Genomic DNA, 20,643 nt, shown 5'->3' on the forward strand with positions numbered 1-20,643 from the left:
ACTTGGATTGCAACAACCGTGAGTAAAAACCCTGAAGACTGCACCCCACTCTCTCTGTGATTATCTGCGCCATCACCCCTGCACTACAACGCCCAGCATCACCTATAACATCTACAACATCTCTACGCTGCCCTGGAGCTAAGCTCTGACTGTGGAGAGCTGAACCAACTCTGCTGCACTAAACAAAAGCTCCAGAGGTTCTGCACAGCAGCGGCGGCTCCATATAGCCGCATACCACAGGTGGCGTCACAAACTCTATACAAAGACTATAAATCCCCTGCAAATAATCCCCTTTTAATGACCGCCCTGGGTCACAGACCGGGTCACCGCCACTGTGACATCTCCCCTAGCAACGACCAGCCCGGCACCGAGTACCCCACAGCCGAGGGGGCGCGTCAACTTTACCAGAGCGTGAAGGGATCAGGCCGCAAAGGGGACCGGCCCCTAACTAGTGGAGAACTACAAGGCTCAGCTAGAAACCGGAGGCTTCTGTACTTTCAGGGTGCAGTTGCTCACAACCGCAACTAAATCGCTAAAAAGGTAGTCGCATAGGATTTGGGGGACAGCAGGTTGCCCGCCAAAATCCGAGGTTACCGGCTTGGGACACTGGTTGCGAGGCGCAGGGCAGGAGGGTGAGAGCCAGCGCAGGAAGACGACCGAGGAATGGGGTGCCGTTATGTACTCCTGAAACACCTGGGAGTTTGCTGAACCCCTGCCTTGGTAAACACAGGACGGCGTGGGAGGTTACCCTGGCGCTGGGGACCTGGATAGTGTTGAGCGAGTATGTTCTGTTCTGAGTATGTACATTCCTCACATGTAATAAAGCTGTCAAATAGTCGCAAATCATGCACACGGGAGCGATTCAAACACATCACTGAGCAGCTGTAAATACTCGGAGCTCGGCCCGAGCATACTCGGCGAAAGGGTTAACAGAACATACTCGCTCAACACTAAACCTGGAGTCTGACAACTGTGAGTAAACCTTGAAGACTGCACCCCACTGTGTCCTAGAATTATTATCTGCGCCATCCCCTGCACCACACCGCACAGCAACATCTACCTCATCAAATCATCCCTGCATTGCCCTGGAGCTTAGCTCGGCCTGTGGAGAGCTGTCCCAACTCTGCTGCGTCACCATCAGCTCCAGTGGATCGGTACCGCAGCAGTGGCTCCATATAGCCGCATACCACAGGTGGCGTCACAAACATTAAACTATAAAAACTATTATCCCCTTTTATTAACCTCCCTGGGTCACGGACCAGGTCACTGTCACTGTGACATCCCCGGCACCGACCGGCCTGGCACCGAGCACTCCACAGCCCAGGGGGCGCGTCATTACCACCACAAATGTATCTGTGATCTGAAGACACAGATAAAGTTGAACACAATGGTGGAGCAGTAAGATCTCAGATCCCTGCTACATCATTCTGTCTTGGTAGACACTGAAGTACCTACAAGGAGCTTCTGGTCATATGACTGACAGCAGAGACCATCTCAGTCGCAGAGGAGTTGGTATTTGAATGGACACATGGAAAAGTGGAATGCTTGTGTGGGGGCCACTGTGAGGACTTCATACTGCATGGGGGCCATTGTGGGGAATTCATACTGTTGAGCATTATATTGTGTGGGGTGGCTATAGTGGCATATGTGTTAAGTGGTAATCTAGGGGCACCATACTGTGTGTGGGGCTGTGGGGTCATAATAATGTGTAGGGGGATGTGACTGTGCCATACCTCCCAACTTTTGAAGAATAGAAAGAGGGATGCGTGCCGCGGCAACTTTTGGCCACGCCCCTGGTCACACCCCAATTCACTCCCATTTACCATTATCTTTCTCCCGTGGCAGGAGGAGTTGTCAGAGGAGCGATGGTAGTGAGGGAAATTCAGCAGACGGCAGAGACTGCAGGGCGTAGACCCAAATCCAGGACTGTCCGCTGTATCCAGGACAGTTGGGACTAGAGATGAGCGGATGGATTCCCGGGTCTCCAGTCCAGCGTCCAGGTCAGTGGTACCTGTCAGCTGGACGGGAGGCCGAGAATCTCTTATCTTTCAGGGCACCGTGACATCATCTGTGCATCCTGCTCATCTTTAGTTGGGACCTGTAGATTATTTTTTGTTCCCTCATTCACAGTCAGAGCCGCCAGAACTTTCTCATCATTATGTAGCTTCACTATACGACATCTGGCTTTTTTGTGTCTTTAAGGCCGTGTTCACACATTGCAGAAATACTGTGTTCTTTGTTTTCTGCAGATGTCTGCACCAAACTCCACAATAACAATCCCCCCTTATTTTATGCATTTCTAGTGCAGATGTGAATCCGCGTTTTTAAGGTGCTTTTTATAGTACAGAAATGCTTTGATTTTGCCCTTAATGAAGTATCGGCATTTTTTTTAGAGCTCCACATAGAAGCGTCTGAAAACGCTGCTGAACTGTGCGGTAGTGATGAGCGAGAATGCGTTGTTAACCATTTCGGCAAGCACGCTCAGCATTTATGTTAGTGCCGCTGCGGCTGCATGTGTCACGGCATCCTGCATGTGTCACTGCTGTCTAACAGCCGTGACACATGCAGCCGCCGAGGCTCAAACGTAGATGCTGAGCACGCCGAAAATGCTCGGCGAACACCCGAGCGTGCTTGCTGAAAGGGTTAACAATACACACTCGCTCATCACTACTCTATAAGCTTCTTCTGACAAAAACGAATGGAGAAAAAAAAAAGCTGCTGCATTTTTAAGTGCAGAATCAAATCTTTTATGTCCTATTAAAAAGAGTTAAAAACTCTGCTTCACATCTTCCCCAAAATCGCATCAAATAAGCGGGAAAACGCATAAAAGAAACGCAGCAAACACACAATAGTCAGAGATTGTTACTGCATTGTCTAGTGCGAACGCCTGCAAAAAAAAAGCAGCAGAAAGAACGCAGCATTTACGCTACATGTGAACACGGCCTCAGTGTTACAGTTTTATTACATTTTTTATGGGTTTAATAAAGAAAAAAATTCAATCACGGCATTTTTTATGCCATTTACCGATCCCCGTAAATAATCTGATCATTGTGTTCTGTGGGTCGTTACGATTACAGGGACACCAAATATGTCCATGTTATTTGCTGATTTGTGATGTTCATTTTTTACAAAACGCATTAAAAATGACAATATTTTTTTCATTATCAAATGTTTTTCTTTATTATTTTTTTAGAGTCTGAAAAAAATCTCTTATTCTCCATGTAGAATAAAAATACATAGAAATACACTGCTGTGTACTATGTATCGGTGTATTTCTATTCTAGGCAGGTCCTGCAGTACAGATCAAGTAGACAGAATTCTACCAATGATATCACTTTAGCTTGTGGCTCTGCTGGTTAAGTGTCTTTGTCAGTAATGTTTTATTGTTGTGGGTTCAAGACTCTCAGAAAAAAAAATAATTATTTTTGTAATTTCTCACAAATTGACTACTTTTATTTATAGGATCAAGAAAATAATTTTCTTCTGCTCAGTATACAGGCACCATAAAAATACATTACTATACACAGTGTATTTCTATGGACTTTTATGAACTGTTTCATTGACTGCATTGTAGAGTCAAGATAACTAAATCCTCCTATGTTTACCATTGAGAGCTGTAGCTCAGTGGTTAGAGCTGCAGCCTCTGGACACTGAGTTCCCAGTTCAAGTCCTGGACAGATGCAGTCATAGAAAAAAGAAGAGGTGAGTAATGTAATTCAATTTATTCAGTGAGTGCCCCCCCATCCCCAGAGGAGAAGGTACAGAGCTACATCAGAGAGGTGACTATAAATAGAGCCTGGGGGAATATGTAATGGTTGGGATCTATGTTGTGGGGCATCATGTGTGTGGTGGGGACATAAAAGAGGTATGATGCTGTGTGCAAAAAAAAAAAAAAGGGCTATATTTAAAAATGGGAATATTTCTGTGGGGGTGAATATAAAGATCTAGATGAGGTTAGATAAATAGCTTAGTGAAAAATAAAAATTTCCAATATTTGTCCCCCTTACCTAACTTTCAAAGTTGGGGAGTATGGACAAGGGGGTGTTGTAGTTTCAACAAAAAAGACCTAACAATTAACAAACCAAAAATGACATTAAAGATTGTCTGGATTTTGTGCACATTTCCATTGTATATTGTTTATATTAAGAATATGTTATTTTTAAATGTGTAATAATCAGTATTGTACCAAGCTTCCCCCCTTTTAATGATTAGGTTTATTATCTGTCCCATGATAAACAGCAGATAACAACACATCATGAGTTTTATCAACCCACAGGCTCAGCTCTGCTACATCTGCAAATTTACAGCAATGAGTCGATCACAATAAATTAGATAGAGGGAGCAGTGGCCTGGAACACACAACTCAAACTAACCATCAAAAATAGGAAGCAGCCCAACCCCCATCATATCATTAAATATACAACAAGATCAAGAGGGAACTTTCAACATCACATCTGATTAGACATTTCTATGGGATCACCAATCACATCCCGTCAAGAGCACGCAGCACATGAAGCATTACAGTGCCCCGATCGTTAGATTTTTCCACAGTACTGACTATACAGAAATATACAGAAAAACTCAAGTAATGGTCACTTTACAGTATGTGCATACTGAGTCTTTTTGATAAATTTTTGGAGTGGAAACTAAACTTAAACTCTCCATATCCTCAAATCAAAACTCCTCAAAAACGTTTCCGCTCAGTTTATGCTCCAGAAACTCAGCAAAAAGTTTCAGTGTGCACATAGTATTAGACAGGAAGATCCATTCTTTTAAAGGGAATCTGTCAGCCGATTTTTGCTACGTAATCTGAGGACAGCATAATGTAGGGGTTAAAACAGATATTTCAACTATGTGTCACTTATCAATTTGTGTGCTGTTGTTTACTTACAATGAAGGTGTTATCATTGCTGTGACTGGCTGCCACATGAGCACTAGTCCCTCCTGTGAAAAGCAGCTCACTGGCAATAGGCATTGTAAATACAAAGCCTGGTGTGGGCGGAGTTAGCTTTCTGAGCTCTGCTACTGATTGTGTCTCAACTGTGGCACCCCCTAGTAATCTAAGTGATACATCATTGGATTCAGGATCTCTTTGCCTACATCAGGCTGCTCTCAGATGAGGTAGGAAAAACCTGCTGACGGATTCCCTTTAACCCCTTTACTACCCAAGGTGTGACCATTGTCACTTTACGAGGTAATTTCTCTGGAATGCTTCAACGGATCCCCCTGATTCTGAATCTGTTTTTTCGTGACATATTGTACTTAATGATTGTGGTAAAATTTCTTCGATATCACTTGCATTTATTTGTGAAAAAAATGGAAATTTAGCGAAAATTTTGAAAATTTTGCAATTTTCAAAATTTGAATTTTTATGCCCTAAAATCAGAGAGATATGTCACACAAAATAGTTAATAAATAACATTTCCCACATGTCTACTTTACATCAGCACAATTTGGGAACCAATTTTTTTTTATTAGGGAGCTATAAGGGTTAAAAGTTGACCAGCGATTTCTCATTTTTCCAACAAAATTTACAAAAACATTTTTTAGGGACCACATCACATTTGAAGTCACTTTGAAGGGTCTTTATGACAGAAAATACCCGAAAGTGACAACATTCTAAAAACTGGACCCCTCAAGGTGCTCAAAACCACATTCAATAAGTTTATTAACCCTTCAAGTGCTTCATAGGAATTAATGGAATGTGAAAGAAAAAAATTAACATTTAACTTTTTTCACAAAAATGTTACTTTAGACCCAATTTTTTATTTTTGCAGGGGTAACCGGAAAAAATGGACTCCAAAATTAGTTTTGCAATTTCCCCTGAGCACACAGATACCCCATATGTGAGGAAAAAACACTGTTTGGGCGCACGGCAGGGTTCAGAAGGGAAGGAGCCCAATTTGACTTATTGAATGTAAAATTTGCTTGAATAATTAGCAGAAGCCATGTCGCGTTTGGAGAGCCCCTGATGTGCCTAAACAGTGGAAACCCCCCACAAGTGACACCATTTTGGAAACTAGACCCCTCATGGAACTTATCTAGATGTGTGGTGAGCACCTTGAACCCCCAGGTGCTTCACAGAAGTTTATAACATTGAGCCGTAAAAATAAAATTTTTCCCACAAAAATGTTTTTCAGCCCCCAATTATGCATTTTCATAAGGGTAACAGGAGAAATTGCACCATGCAGTTTGTTGTGCAATTTCTCCTGAGTAAGCAGATACCCCATATGTGGGGGAAAACCACTGTTTGGGCGCTCTGCAGGGTTCGGAAGGGAAGGAGCGCCATTTGACTTTTTGATTGTACAATTTGCTTGAATAATTAGCGGATGCCATGTTGCTTTTTGGGGAGCCCCTGATGTGCCTAAACAGTGGAAACCCCCCCTAAGTGGGGGGTTCTAACGGATCACTACTGAACATGTGCCTTAAAGGGATTATCTGGCCTTAGGCTACAAATCTGCAGTCATTCTATGTGACTGCAGACTTATGAATCTTCCCAGCGCATGCACTCCACTCTAGTACCGGGAGCGGGCAGTTAGGTGATGGCAAGCATGCGATTTTCACACTTGTAAAAGGGTGGACATGAGTCCTGTCCCCCTCAAGAAGATATTGGGGCAAGATGTTAAAGGTTATTTTGTGTGTGATTATATTTCTGTCTATGTTACAAAGAAAAGTATTTTATCCCTATGGCAGTCTGTATGTGTGAGGTTCCTGTAGAGTTAATCCTCTAGGGGAACCTGTGGGCAGGTTATAGGAATATAGGAAGTTGTCAGTGTTGAGTAGACTGTGTGCTGGAGGGGAGGTGGAGGGAGAGGACAGCTTAATAGGTTGAGGAACTACAAGGCTCAGCATTTGAAAGAAGCTAGTTACAGAGGCTTAAGGATATCACAGGCAACTGGGGACCCCCTGCAGAAAGAAAAGCTTATAAGCCTGGGAAGCATACGATCCAGCAGAAAAGGGGGACCTTAGGAAACGGTAGCGCCCTGCTGTGAGTACTAAACAGGGAGCATTGTATTGGGACTGATATAGGCAAAGACTCCAGGTATTGGGATCATAGCATTACACGAGGACCCGTATGACCTAACCCTAAGAAAACACAGATAATTCCAACTTCTCCCCATGCCCCCTGCGGTACCTGTTGCCAGGAACAAAATGCAATTTGTAACGCTGGGAATGGAGCCGGTGTATTGTGTGGAAGATGTAGAAGGAGAATGTGTAACTTGTTATCACCTGTTCACCAGTTTGGGAGTGTATAAAATGGACATTGTTTTTAAGGACTGGTTTGGCTTATTGATCAAAGAGGTTAGAGGGAGTGGGATCAGAAATGACGATGGAGGCAGCAAATCCAGGTACAATGTCGCACACAACCACCAACGACACTCAATTCTCTGTAGCTGGCCCAGAAGTGGAAAAGGTGGCCCGCTGACACACTTCCGGTCACATTCCGACTAGACTGTGTTCAGCTTCGCTCAATACACTTGCATTAATCCCTTCCCTTGGTTGGGAAAAACTTCCCGACCTTGGACATATGGATATCATGGTGATTTTGCGCGCATTGAAGCTGTGCGTGCGCGATCGCTGCTTGGTGTTCAGCGAATATGACAGCTGACACCCGGCTCTCACTACCAGGGTCGATAGTTTTCCTCCACATTTGGAGTATCGACGTACTCGGGTGAAATTGCACAACAAATTGTATGGTGCATTTTCTCCAGTTACCCTTGTGAAAATGCAAAATTTGGGGCTAAAAGAACATTTTTGTGGGAAAAATTAGACTTTTTTTTTCACTGCTCTATGTTATAAACTTCTGTAAAGCACCTGGGGGTTCAAGGTCCTCCCCACACATCTAGATACGTTCCTTGAGGGGTCTAGTTTCCAAAATGGGGTCATTTGTGGGGGGTTTCTATTGTTTAGGCACAGGGGCTTTTCAAACGTGATATGGTGCCTGCTCTCGATTCCAGTCATTTTTGTGTTCAAAAAGTCAAAAGGTGCTCCTTCCCTTCCGAGCCCTGCTATGCGTCCAGTTTTCCCCCACATATGGGGTATCGGCGTACTCAGGAGAAATTGCACAATCAATTTTGGAGTCCATTTTCTTGTGTTACCCTTGGGGCTAAACTAACATTTTTGTGAAAAAAAGTAAAATGTTATTTTTTTCTTTCCACACTGCATTATTAAAGGGTTGTCCACTACTTTTACATTGATAGGGCATCAATGTATGATTGGCCGGGGTCCCGCACGCGACACCCCCACCGATCAGCTGTTATCAGTGCCTGTGGTGGTGGCCGCCAGCTGGAAGTGCTCACCTGCGGGACTCCGCCGTCAAGTGGTAGTGGCCGCAGTGGTGTACTGCACATCCGCCTCCTATTCAATTGAATGGGAGGCGGATCTGCAGTACACCGCAGTGGCCACTACCACTTGCCGGCGGAGCCCTGCAGGTGAGCACTTCCGGCCGCCGGCACAGATAACAACTGATCGGCGGGGATGCCGTTTTGAGGACTTTGAGGGGTGCAGCTTTTAGAATGGTGTCATGTTTGGGTATTTTCTGCCATATAGGCCCCCCAAAGTCACTTCAAATGTGATGCGGTCACTAAAAAAATGGTTTTGTAAATTTTATTGGAAAAATGAAAAATTGCTGATCAACTTTTAACCCTTCTAACTTCCTAGCAAAAAAATTATGTTTCAAAATTGATGCAGATGTAAAGTAGACATGTGGTAAATGTTATTTATTAACTATTTTGTGTAACATAACTCTCTGGTTTATGGGCATAAGAATTAAAAGTTTAAAAATTGCGCAATTTTCGCCAAATTTCTGATCTGTTCTCAAATAAACACAAGTCATATCGAAAAAATTTTTACCACTATCATTAAGTACAATATGTCATGAAAAAACAATCTCAGAATCAATGGGATCCGTTGAAGCGTTCCAGAGTTATTACCTCATAAAGTGACACTGGTCAGAATTGTAACATTTGGCATGGTCATGAAGTTGAAAACTGACTTGGGTGGTGAAGGGGTTAAACGAGGCTGCAGCCATCTAGTCGGCACGTGACCGCACGTATGCAGGTCACATACTTGTAGTCACACTCCTGCCGATCCTGGCTGTCACGCAAGGTGTGGGAAAGACTAAGTGAAACACGAAGGGAAGAGGGAGAGGAACTCAAACACTAGGGAAAGGGGGAGTGGAGACCCCTAGGCAGATCTAATATCACTCTGCCTGCCCTATTGTCCCTATATAGGTTACATACCTATCGCCGAGCAGGACCCTAAGCTCTGGATGTCCCTAGAGATTGGCCCTAGATAGGGAGGGGGAGGGGTGAGCACTGGTCAGGCCCCACTAACAACTAAAGGCAACAATGCAGACAAACAAAGGGGATAAACTTAGCTTGAGCAGACACCAGAGGAGTAACGCCAACTGTCCTCCAAGGGCACCAGAGAAGAAGAAGCTAGCCGACTTCTAGAGCTCCAAGCCTACACAAAGGTACATAAAAGTATCACCGGCAAGGTGAACTCCCAGGCAAGGGTTTGTCAATCAACAGCAGGAGGTAGGTCACCGCTGGGTCCTAAAGGAATAAGGATTAAGAAGGCGCCTGTGATGCCAAGCGCAGTGAACTTCTACAGATCCAGAGCGACTGTCTATTACACCTGACACACCCGTGATAATACCCCCCTTTCTATGAGTGGCCTCCGGACACTCAGGACCAGGTTTCTCAGGATAAGAGGTGTGGAATGCACGAACCAACTTAGGGGCATTCACCTCATATGCTGAAACCCACATCCTTTCCTCCGGACCATAACCCTTCAAGTGCACCAAGTACTGTAGAGAACGACGCTGGAGACGAGAATCTACAATCCTCAAAATCTGAAACTCCAAATTACTATCAACCATGATTGGGGGCGGCGGTAGGGGAGAGGACTCAAGAGCAGAGACCTGTTAAAGACATTGTGGATCTTAAGGGCCTGAGGTAGCTCATGACGAAACGCTGCTGGGTTAATGACGGCGGTTATTTTATAGGGACCAATAAATCTAGGTCCCAACTTACAGGAAGGAACCTTCAACTTGATATTCCTGGTAGACAACCACACAAAGTCATTCACACTCAGGTCCGGACCTGGTGAGCGTTTCCTGTCAGTCATACATTTGTACCTGTCTCCCATGATCTTCAAATTACTCAGAAACACCCCGCCAGACAAAGCAAAACGTTCCTCCTCAGGAACTCCCGAAGCCCCTCCTCCTCTAAAAGTACCAAACTGTGGATGGAAACCATATGCACCAAAAAACGGTGACCTGTCGGTAGATTCTTGGCGATGATTATTAATAGCAAATTCTGCCAGCAGTAAGATGCCCAATCCTCCTGGTTTTCGGAGACAAAACACCTGAGGTAAGTCTTCAGATTCTGGTTAATGCGCTCGGTCTGCCCATTCGGCTGAGGATGAAAGGCAGAGGAAAAGGACAGTTGCACCTCCAGTCAAGAACATAATGCTTTCCAGAACTTGGAAACAAACTGGGCCTCCTGATCTGACACCACATCAGAGGGAACCCCGTGAAGCTTCACAATCTCACTTATAAACACCTGAGCAAGGGTCTTGGCATTCGGAAGTACCAGTAATGCGACAAAGTGAACCATTTTACTGAACCTATCTACAACCACCAAAACCACAGTTTTGCCTCCAGATACCGGTTGGTCAGTAATAAAATGCATGGACAAATGTGTCCACGGCCTGCTAGGAATAGGTAGCTGAAGAAGAGTACCAGACAGACGTGTATGCGATACTTTAGAAAACGCGCAAATACTACAAGCAGATATGTGTTCAATCACACAATCACATCCTGATGCAACCCCGGCCACCAAAAACTACGAGAAAGGAGGTCCGCAGTTACCGTACCATCTGGATGACCAGCAAGCACAGAGTTGTGATGTTCCCTAATAACTTTGCGGTGCAGATTAGATGGTACAAATAACCTTTCTGAAGGGCAGGAGGCAGGGGCGTCCCCCTGAGCCTCCAACACCTCACCCTCCAGTTAAGGGTACAACGCAGTAATGACTAACCCCTTCTGCAAAATCGGGGCAGGGTTCTCATGGTCACCACCACCAAAGAAGCTCTGGGACAAAGCATCAGCCTTGACGTTTTTGACCCCTGGATGGAAAGTGACAACAAGATTGAACCTAGTAAAAAACAGAGACCATCTGGCTTGCTTAGGGTTGAGAAGTTTAGCCGATTGAAGATATGACAGGTTCTCATGGTCTATGATAACAGTAATAGGATGGACAGCCCCCTCCAACCAATGTCGCCATTCTTCGAGCGCCAATTTAATCGCCAAAAGTTCCCTATTACCCACGTCATAAATTCTCTCAGCCGAAGATAATTTCTTAGAAAAGAAAGCACATGGACGCCATTTACCAGGGGACGGACCCTGAGACAACACAGCCACAACCCCCACCTCTGACGCATCAACTTCCACAATAAAGCATTGGGAAACATCGGGTTGACTGAGTATAGGTGCAGTGGCAAAACAGCTCTTTAGGGAGGAAAAAGCCTACAGGGTGACATCTGACCATTTAGAAAGATCAAACCCCTTCCTTGTCATGTCAGTGAAGGGTTTCACAATTACCAAATAATATGGATACATTTCCGGTAAAAAATAGTAAAGCCCAGAAAACGCTGTAGAGCCTTCAGGTTCTCGGGATGGTTCCAATCAAGGACAGCAAGGATCTTCTCCGGATCCATCCGAAAACCCAAAAATGACAACAGGAACCCCAATAACTGCACCTCCTGGATGGGGAAAACACATTTTTCTAGTCTGACATATAGTTTGTTATCCTTTAATCTGAAGCACCTGTCTAACATGCCCCCGATATGTCTCAAAATCAGGTGAGTAAACCAAAATATTATCCAGATAGACAAAAATAAACCTCCCCACCAAACGATGGAAAATATCATTATGAAATGTTGAAACACCGCACGTGTATTGGTCAAACAGAAAGGCATAACCAGACTCTTGAAATGCCCTTCAGGGGTATTGAATGCTGTTTTCCATTCATCCCTCTCTCTGATTCTAACCAGATTGTAGGCTCCCAGTAAATCCAACTTGGAGAACACCTTAGCTTCCACAACCTGGCTGAACAAATCTGGAATCAGAGGAAGAGGGTATGAATCTCGGATGGTAATTTCATTTAATTCCCGGAAATCTAAACAGGGACGTAGACAGCCATCTTTTTTCTTCACGAAGAAGAACCATGGAACCACTGGCGAAGATGAGTGTCTGATATGTCCATTCTCCAGACTTTCCGCAATGAAATCCTTCATGGCTTGTCTCTCAGGGCCAGAAAGATTATACAGTCTGGACTTTGGTAGTTTAGCTCCGGGGTCAGGTTAATAGGACAGTCATATGCACGATGAGGAAGCAAATCCTGACACCCCCTCTCAGAAAAACGTCCACAAAACCAGATAAAAATGCAGTTAAGGTCTCTGTAGAGACTGTAGAAAGGGAAATGTTTAAACAGTTGTCATGGCATTAGTCTCCCCACTCAATGATCTCTCTGGATTGCCAATCCACCAACGGATTATGTTTCACCAACCAGGGTAGACCCAGTACAATTGGAGTGGGCAGACCATCCAGGACATAGCAAGGGATTATCTGACAAAGAACCGACCCCACCCTCAGTCTTACATTATATACAATCTGAGTTAGAGCTCTCTGTGCAAGTGGCACTGAGTCGATGGCAAAGATGGAAATGGGCTTAGCTAAAGTACAGCAAGCAAGACCATGAGTTCTCACAAACTCAGCATCAACTATGCTGACTCCAGCTCCACTGTCAACAAACATACAAATTTTCTCGGTTTTGCTCTCTAGCACCACCTCTGCTGTCAGGACAAACCGAGAACTGCAGGTTGATTATAAACACAACTCTTGATTATCCAACTCCAAACTACCAAGGGTTAATTGGGTTTCCTTTTGCTTAGGAATCAAGGGATAGGCCCCAATAAAATGTCCCTTTTTACTCCAAAAAAACACATGCCCTTTTTTTTGCGGATCTCAGGGAAAACGTACGATGCAGAAGCACCCCCTAACTGCATGGGTTCTTCCACCTTCCCCAATACTGGTTCACCCCCAGACCACTCCCCCGGCAAAGGGGCATTACCCCAAAAAGAAGGCTCCTGAAAAGGTGGTCTCACCCACCTATCCCGAAGGCGTCTATCAACACGTATGGCCAAAGACATGGCAGCCTCCAAGGACTCTGGGGTTTCATACACTGCCAAAGCATCTTTAAACCTTTCAGTAAGGCCCTGACAAAATTGACTTCTGAGAGCCGGGTCATTCCATTTTGTATCAGTTGCCCATCTGTGGAATTCGGAGCTGTATGTCTCCACTGACCGATTCCCCTGCTGAAGGCGACACAGCCTGGACTCAGATGAGGGCTAGAGCCCCGAAAAACCCTTCCACAGACCCTGTGGCAAAGAGAAAGCCCAGGATTGAGGATCTACTTGCAGTAGTGCGATCACAATCCCCACTCGCTGCTCCTCACCTCCAGAGGAGTACGGACGAAGTTTAAAATACAGTTTGCAAGCTTCCTTGAACACAAAAAAACTTGTCCCTACCTCCTGAAAACCTGTCAGGGAGGGCAAGCTTGGTTTCAAGCTGGACTATCCTACCCTCAGAGACCCTAACATTAGGGACCTACAACCACTGTTGCTGCTGCTGAACCTCATAGCGGAGGTCAGTCACCTCCAGAGACAGCCTACGCAGCTGCTCTGCCAGCTCTGCAACAGAATCCATGAACCCGAGGGAGAAAGAAAAAGAAAAACACACCCGAAAAAAAAAAACACACAAATAAAACGTGTCAGTTTTTTTTTCTTTTTTATGCACGGCCGGTGATAATGTCACGCAAGGTGTGGGACAGACTAAGTGCAACACGAAGGGAACAGGGGGAGGAAGCCCAAACACTAGGGAAAGGGGGAGTGGAGACCCCTAGGCAGATCTAATATCACCCTGCCTACCCACCCGTCCCTATATAGGTTCCACACCTATCGCCGAGCAGGACCCTAAGCTCTGGATGTCCTAGAGCTTGGGAGGGGGAGGGGTAAGCACTGGTCAGGCCCCACTACCAACTAAAAACAACAAGGTAGACAAACAAAGGGGATAAACTTAGCTTGAGCAGACACCAGAGGAGTATTGCCAACTGTCCTCCAAGGGCACCAGAGAAGAAGCTAGCCGACTGCTAGAGCTCCAAGCCTGCACAATGGTACATAGAAGTATCACCAGCGATTCCCTGGAGAAAACTGAGTGTTTGGCAAGGGTGTGTCAATCAGCAGCAGGAGGGAGGTCTCTGCTGGGTCCTAATGGAATAAGGATTAAGAAGGTGTCTGTAATGCCAAGCGCAGTGACCTTTTACAGCCAGATCCAGAGTGACTGTCTATTACAGCTGACACACCCGTGACACTGGCGTCAGCGTCGGAGAATCCTCACAGTGCGCAGTGTATGTGATGTGAGGATTCACAAGTTTTCAGTCACAAAGAGAAACTGCAGACTTGTAGCCTAAGGCCAGACAACCCACTGAAGCATAAGCCTGCAGCTGTTGCATACTCCAATCAATCTATCATCCTACCATCTGTCCGTCCTTCCATCCATTTACCTATCTATCTACCTTGCTGGTTGGAAATTATGAGAGTTGTAGTTTCACAATATCATGTTCTCAAACAGAATTATCTATGTTTAGAAGCAGATAACAGAACATATAAAGCTACCAGTTGCCCACACAGCTGCACACCTGCTTTTATAAAAATAGTGCCCATTATCAGTCTCAAAATTTACTAAGCTCTCTCTGCAAGGTCAAATGCCACAACCCTCTGGACAATAGGGGGCAATATTGAAGACCCTAATTCACCAGCATAGTCAATTTAATGGACCACTAATCGTAAAGTCGGCACCTTATAGAGGCAACAAAATAGTGATCATGATGACAGCTGACTTTCAGCCCATCATCCAGTTGAAGAATACTACAGTCAGGCTCTCTTCAGCTCTGCGTGGCTGATAACAGAGAACAATAGATGCATACAATGACAAATGATGTTAATATAGACACGGTGCTTCTGTTTTAGTTCATGTGTCAGTCATGGGCTCAGGATGCATTGGCCTATATGGAGCTGGAGTCGCATCCGGGCTCCTCCTGACTTTGGGTAGATCATGCAGTAGAAATCCATCATCTAAAATGGATTCATTTGATCTGACAATACGTGTTACTTCAGCACTAACCTCAGCGAGATGTTCACAGCTTCCTGGGATGACACAAGCTGGATGAGGACATCCCCAGGGGCATGATCAGGGAACCCCTGTGTCATTCCAGTGACAGCTGCCAAGCAGTGGGTTCTGTCACACGCCTGTGCATCCCTGGGAAGGGGGCGAGGGGCAGCCAGCGTTAGACCCTACAGCAGGCAGCGGCTCGGGGATCTTCAATCGGTTGCAGCACTTGTCCCATCCTGCAGAATAATTTATTTCATGGGGATGTCAGCTCAGTGCTGCAGAATCCTGTATGGAGAGGATTGCAGCCAAAATAACGCCTCCGGACGCCCAATCCGAGCATGTCTCTCTAGGGATGAATCATCTCCACTTCATGCTTCTCTGGACAGGCTCCTATCCTCCTTCAAATAATTCCTGCAGATTGCAGCCCCTCCGCTCTCCAATCATGGATCCTCATTAGTGGCAGGCTCTGTACTCTATACCAGTCTCCACGAGAAAACCAGGTCATTGGATTATATGGAGTGTACAGTGCACAGTATAGAATGTTAGTTACCTGATGTTCGTACCATTGATATTACTTGGAGATCATGGGTCCCTTTGATGAAGCCCCCTCCAGATTGTTTGGGACATCTGTTCAGAAAAGTAGAAGTGACCGCTACCATAAATCCTATGTCATGCAACAGTAAAGTATCCTGAGACCATTCATGTGTGGGGGCTTTTCATCCATGGAGGGGGCTCACTCACAATTTTGCCTAAGAACATGGCCATGAATAAAAAATAGGATCTAAACATCCTACAAGAACACTGATTAGGTCAATGGCCAAGAAACTCCCCAGACTTCAGTCCCACTGAGAACCTGTGGTCAATCCTCAAAATGCAGGTGAACAAAGGAAACACAGAAATTGTGATAACTCCAAGCACTGATTAGTCAAAAATGGTCGGTCATCAGTCAGGATAAGCTGAAATCCAGATGTCAGGGGCGAAGGGCAGATGTCTTGAAAAGTAAAGGACAACACTGTAAATATTGAGTCTTTCCATAAACTTGATGTATTTGTCAATAAAAGTATAAAAACTTATGAAATGCTGATAATTGTACTTCAGTGACCATAGAAACAGCTGACTAAAAGATCTAAAAATACCGAAGCGACAATCTGAAAAACAAAATTTGTGTCAATCTGAAAACTTTTGACCACAACTGTAGACATACCCAGATTTAATATCAATAGGACAGGAAATGTAAGTTATTAAAATTCCCCATTATCGTTGCCTAAATACCCTGCATTGATCATTCATCAATATACCTCTAATAATAATACTTTTTTTGCGCTGATCCTGAGTTACATCCTGTACTATACTCCAGAGCTGCACTCACTATTCTGCTGGTGGAGTCACTGTGTACATACATTACATTACTTATCCTGTACTGATCCTGAGATACCTCCTGCATTTTACTCCAGAGCTGCACTCACTATTCTGCTGGTGGAGTTACTGTATACATACATTACATTACTTATCCTGTACTGATCCTGAGTTACATCCTGTATTATACTCCAGAGCTGTACTCACTATTCTGCTGGTGCAGTCACTGTGTACATACATTACATTACTTATCCTGTACTGATCCTGAGTTACATCCTGTATTATACTCCAGAGCTGCACTCACTATTCTGCTGGTGCAGTCTCTGTGTACATACATTACATTACTTATCCTGTACTGATCCTGAGTTACATCCTGTATTATACTCCAGAGCTGCACTCACTATTCTGCTGGTGGAGTCTCTGTGTACATACATTACATTACTTATCCTGTACTGATCCTGAGTTACATCCTGTATTATACTCCAGAGCTGCACTCACTATTCTGCTGGTGGAGTTACTGTATACATACATTACATTACTTATCCTGTACTGATCCTGAGTTACCTCCTGCATTTTACTCCAGAGCTGCACTCACTATTCTGCTGGTGGAGTTACTGTATACATACATTACATTACTTGTCCTGTACAGATCTTGAGTTACATCATGTATTATACTCCAGAGCTGCACTCACTATTCTGCTGGTGGAGTCACTGTGTACATACATTACATTACTTATCCTGTACTGATCCAGAGTTACCTCCTGCATTTTACTCCAGAGCTGCACTCACTATTCTGCTGGTGGAGTCACTGTGTACATACATTACATTACTTATCCTGTACTCATCCTGAGTTATATCCTGTATTATACTCCAGAGCTGCACTCACTATTCTGCTGGTGGAGTTACTATGTACATACATCACATTACTTATCCTGTACTGATCCTGAGTTATATCTAGTATTATACTCCAGAGCTGCACTCACTATTTTGCTGGTGAAGTCACTGCGTACATGTAATGCCAGTGATGCACTACTCTGCCATAGGTCACACACATGTGGTGTGCGGGTATTACCACTTCACTAAAGCAGGAATAAAAGTGAAAGTGTAGCTTGTGACACCAGGGTGCACTGTATTAACTTCTGTTTCCTGGTGGGATGGTATATAGTGCACCCGATAGTCCAGAAAAACAGAGAGGCCAATAGGCGATTGATAAACTTTACTTGTTGCATACAAACACAGGTAAATCCAGACAGACAATTCAGCAGTTTCAATTTCAATGCAGCAAGCACAGCTACTTTCCAGCATGATAATGCAGCTACATAAATGGTGCAGTGATTCCTAGGTACTATCTTCTGCTTATGTGCATAGTCTATTACAAAGCTGATTGCAGCTGAGGCTATTGTAGTCTCTGATATACACAGGAGATCTGAGTTTCCATACCTGCTCCTTCAGCTACCAGGCAAATACCAGACACTACACTATAACATGTCTCCTTCTCTCTGGATGCTAAACCTGGGACCTGGTTATTATGTGGTCTAACCAACCATGTGACCTTATTGCCATATATGGAAAGCAGAGCTGGATTGTTAACTCTTTAGTAATCTGATAGCAGAACACAGTAAGTACATCACTCTATGCATATATAAACCATTCTGTACATTATCTGCAAAGGGGAAAATTAATATCGCACAAACATAATGAGGCAGCTGCTAGCTCTGCTACATCTTAAAGGTACATACACATCAGCTTTGGGGCACTACATGCATAAATTACATTACTTATCCTGTACTGATCCTGAGTTACATTCTGTATTATACTCCAGAGCTGCACTCACTATTCGGCTGGTGCTGTCACTGTGCACATACATTACATTACTTATCCTGTACTGATCCTGAGTTACATTCTGTATTATACTACAGAGCTGCACTCACTATTCGGCTGGTGCTGTTGTGGCACCCCAGGGGTCTGGTTTCCACAGTAATAGCAATATTACGTCTGTGAGCAGGTGGGAGGTCTCCTGGGCAGGAATCCTAAGCATGCCACACCTCCTGCCCAGTCCTGGGAGGGGAAGAACTTCCCCTACATAAACTGGGGCTGAGGCAGGGTTAGGGGAGAGGAGTTCCAGACAGAGACGGAGTCTGGTCTGGACACGCAGAAACAGGGACAGATAGACATCAGGAGCTCTGTAGGAGCCAAGGAGAAGCGCCAGGGGCTGGAGCTGTGCAGAGCTCGCCCTGGGAGAAGGTACTAAAACCGGACACAGGAGTCCGAGGCTGTGGGGACTAAGATATACCCAGCAGCAGAATCCATCCGGCAGGGGATTCCAGGTCCTCTGGCCATAAAAGCCCGGAGGCTCAGTCACAACGAAGGAACCAGCACCGCCATCCCGGAGCGGAGGCTAACAGGAGGCCCCAGGTCACCAGCCATACGGGTGAGCACCACACGGTATACCCAGGGATGTGGGCTATTTGTAACCGCCGAAAGCAGGATAGCTAGGAAGGGTACAGACTAACGGGAAGGCCTACAACTCCACCTGGCCAGGGGAACTCCGGCTTACTCGCAGACTAACCAGGCCCCAACTACTAGCCAGTACTCCCGGGGGAATTTGCCTTGTACCATCAGTAAAGACCCTGAACTGTACCCTCGCGTCTCCGTGCTTCCTTGTCGCACCATTAGTGCTGGGACATCCACACCATCACTCCCAACATCAACCTCATCCTCTGCCCTGAGGCCATACCCCTCCCGTTGGGGGTTATACCATCCACGCTGCACATCCGTACCACCGGCCTCAGCGGATTGCCCTGCAGCGGCGGCTTCATAGCCGCATTCAACGGGTGGCGTAGTCGGACACTAATACCATCATACCAATAACTGCCACTTAGTTTGACCACCCTGGGCACGGACCGGGTCACTGCCACACGAAGACTACTACCCCCATCGGATCCGGCTCCGGGTATTCCCCGCGCGCACGCGCGCTGCACTACAGCACTGGCCCAGGGGGTGCGTCAACTTTGGCGTAGTCGGCAGGATTACGTGCCCGCAACCACCGGGTACTGCGTGCCTGAAAAAAAGAGACTTTTATACTTACCTGTGGTGAAGTTTCCCGCCGTCCGGAGTCGTTTCCCGCCATCTGGAGCCGATTCCCGCCATCCGACGCCATCTTCTGCCTTCTTCCCGCCATCCGTGGAGTTTTCCCGCCGTTGGATGCCATCTTGAGGACGCCGCGCGGGAAGAAGAGGGGCGTGGACTCCGAAAGCCCGCGAGAACTGAAGTCCCGCCTCACGTCCGGACGTTGCGTAAGGTCCTGGAAGGAGCCCAGCAGACGCCGACGTCACAGGAGCGCGACGGAAGGTCCTCAACCCTGACGATCCACTGCGGAGCCACGGCCTACGGAAGAGGATCATCGCAAGGTAGGCCACGGTCCACTAGGGGGGAGGAGGATGTCGGATACGGAGGAGAGCTTCACCGCCACAGCCGCCGCCAGCGCCACCGCTGCTGCGGTCATGCCTTTCACCATGCCCTATATCCCGGGGGCAGCCTGGCTACCCCAGTACTCAGGGGAGTCACATACCCTAAATGACTTCAGAGAAAGGCTGGATAGCCTCTTCCAGGTGTATCCCCTCACGGAGGCGCAAAAAGTGAGCATCCTGGTGGCCCAATTAATCGGGGCAGCCCAAAGGGAGGTAAAGTCCTGGCCACCTGGGAGGAAGAGGACTGTCAGAGACATACTAACCCGGCTGAAAGACACATTTGACACCCGCACCTCAGCCGAAATAAAACTAAGATTTTATGGGTGCAAACAACGGGCACATGAGAGTATAAGAGACTATGCTCTAAACCTACAAGAGGCCCTGAGAGCCATTAAGCAGGCAGACCCTGACAGCGTGGGAAATGAAGATAAGCTGTTAACTGAACAATTCATTGAGGGTCTACTGTGCAATGCCCACCGAACCCAGTTGCGGGCAATGGCCTTACAGGACCCTGACCTGGACTTTGCACAGTTCAAGGACAGAGCCATCCGGGTGCTCCGAGAACCGGCACCAGGTGGC

General features: G+C 45.9%; 1 protein-coding gene across 2 annotated transcripts in view; it reads right to left on the reverse strand.

The window, feature by feature from the left end:
- The window catches only part of PHACTR3 (phosphatase and actin regulator 3), a 193,438-nt gene that overhangs the window by 137,790 nt on the left and 35,005 nt on the right, over positions 1 to 20,643 (reverse strand). Inside the window, exon 1 of one of the 2 annotated variants that reach the window (XM_073681050.1) lies at positions 15,251 to 15,518. The exons of the other annotated variant lie outside the window; for it this stretch is intronic. The gene's annotated coding sequence lies outside the window, so the exon portion shown is untranslated. Of the gene's footprint in view, positions 1 to 15,250; positions 15,519 to 20,643 lie in introns of those variants that run through there. 2 annotated transcript variants of the gene reach the window in all.

This window comes from Phyllobates terribilis, unplaced genomic scaffold (assembly GCF_046119375.1).
Source record: "Phyllobates terribilis strain yellow unplaced genomic scaffold, ASM4611937v1 Scaffold_5__5_contigs__length_657084704, whole genome shotgun sequence".
Lineage (NCBI taxonomy): Eukaryota > Metazoa > Chordata > Amphibia > Anura > Dendrobatidae > Phyllobates > Phyllobates terribilis.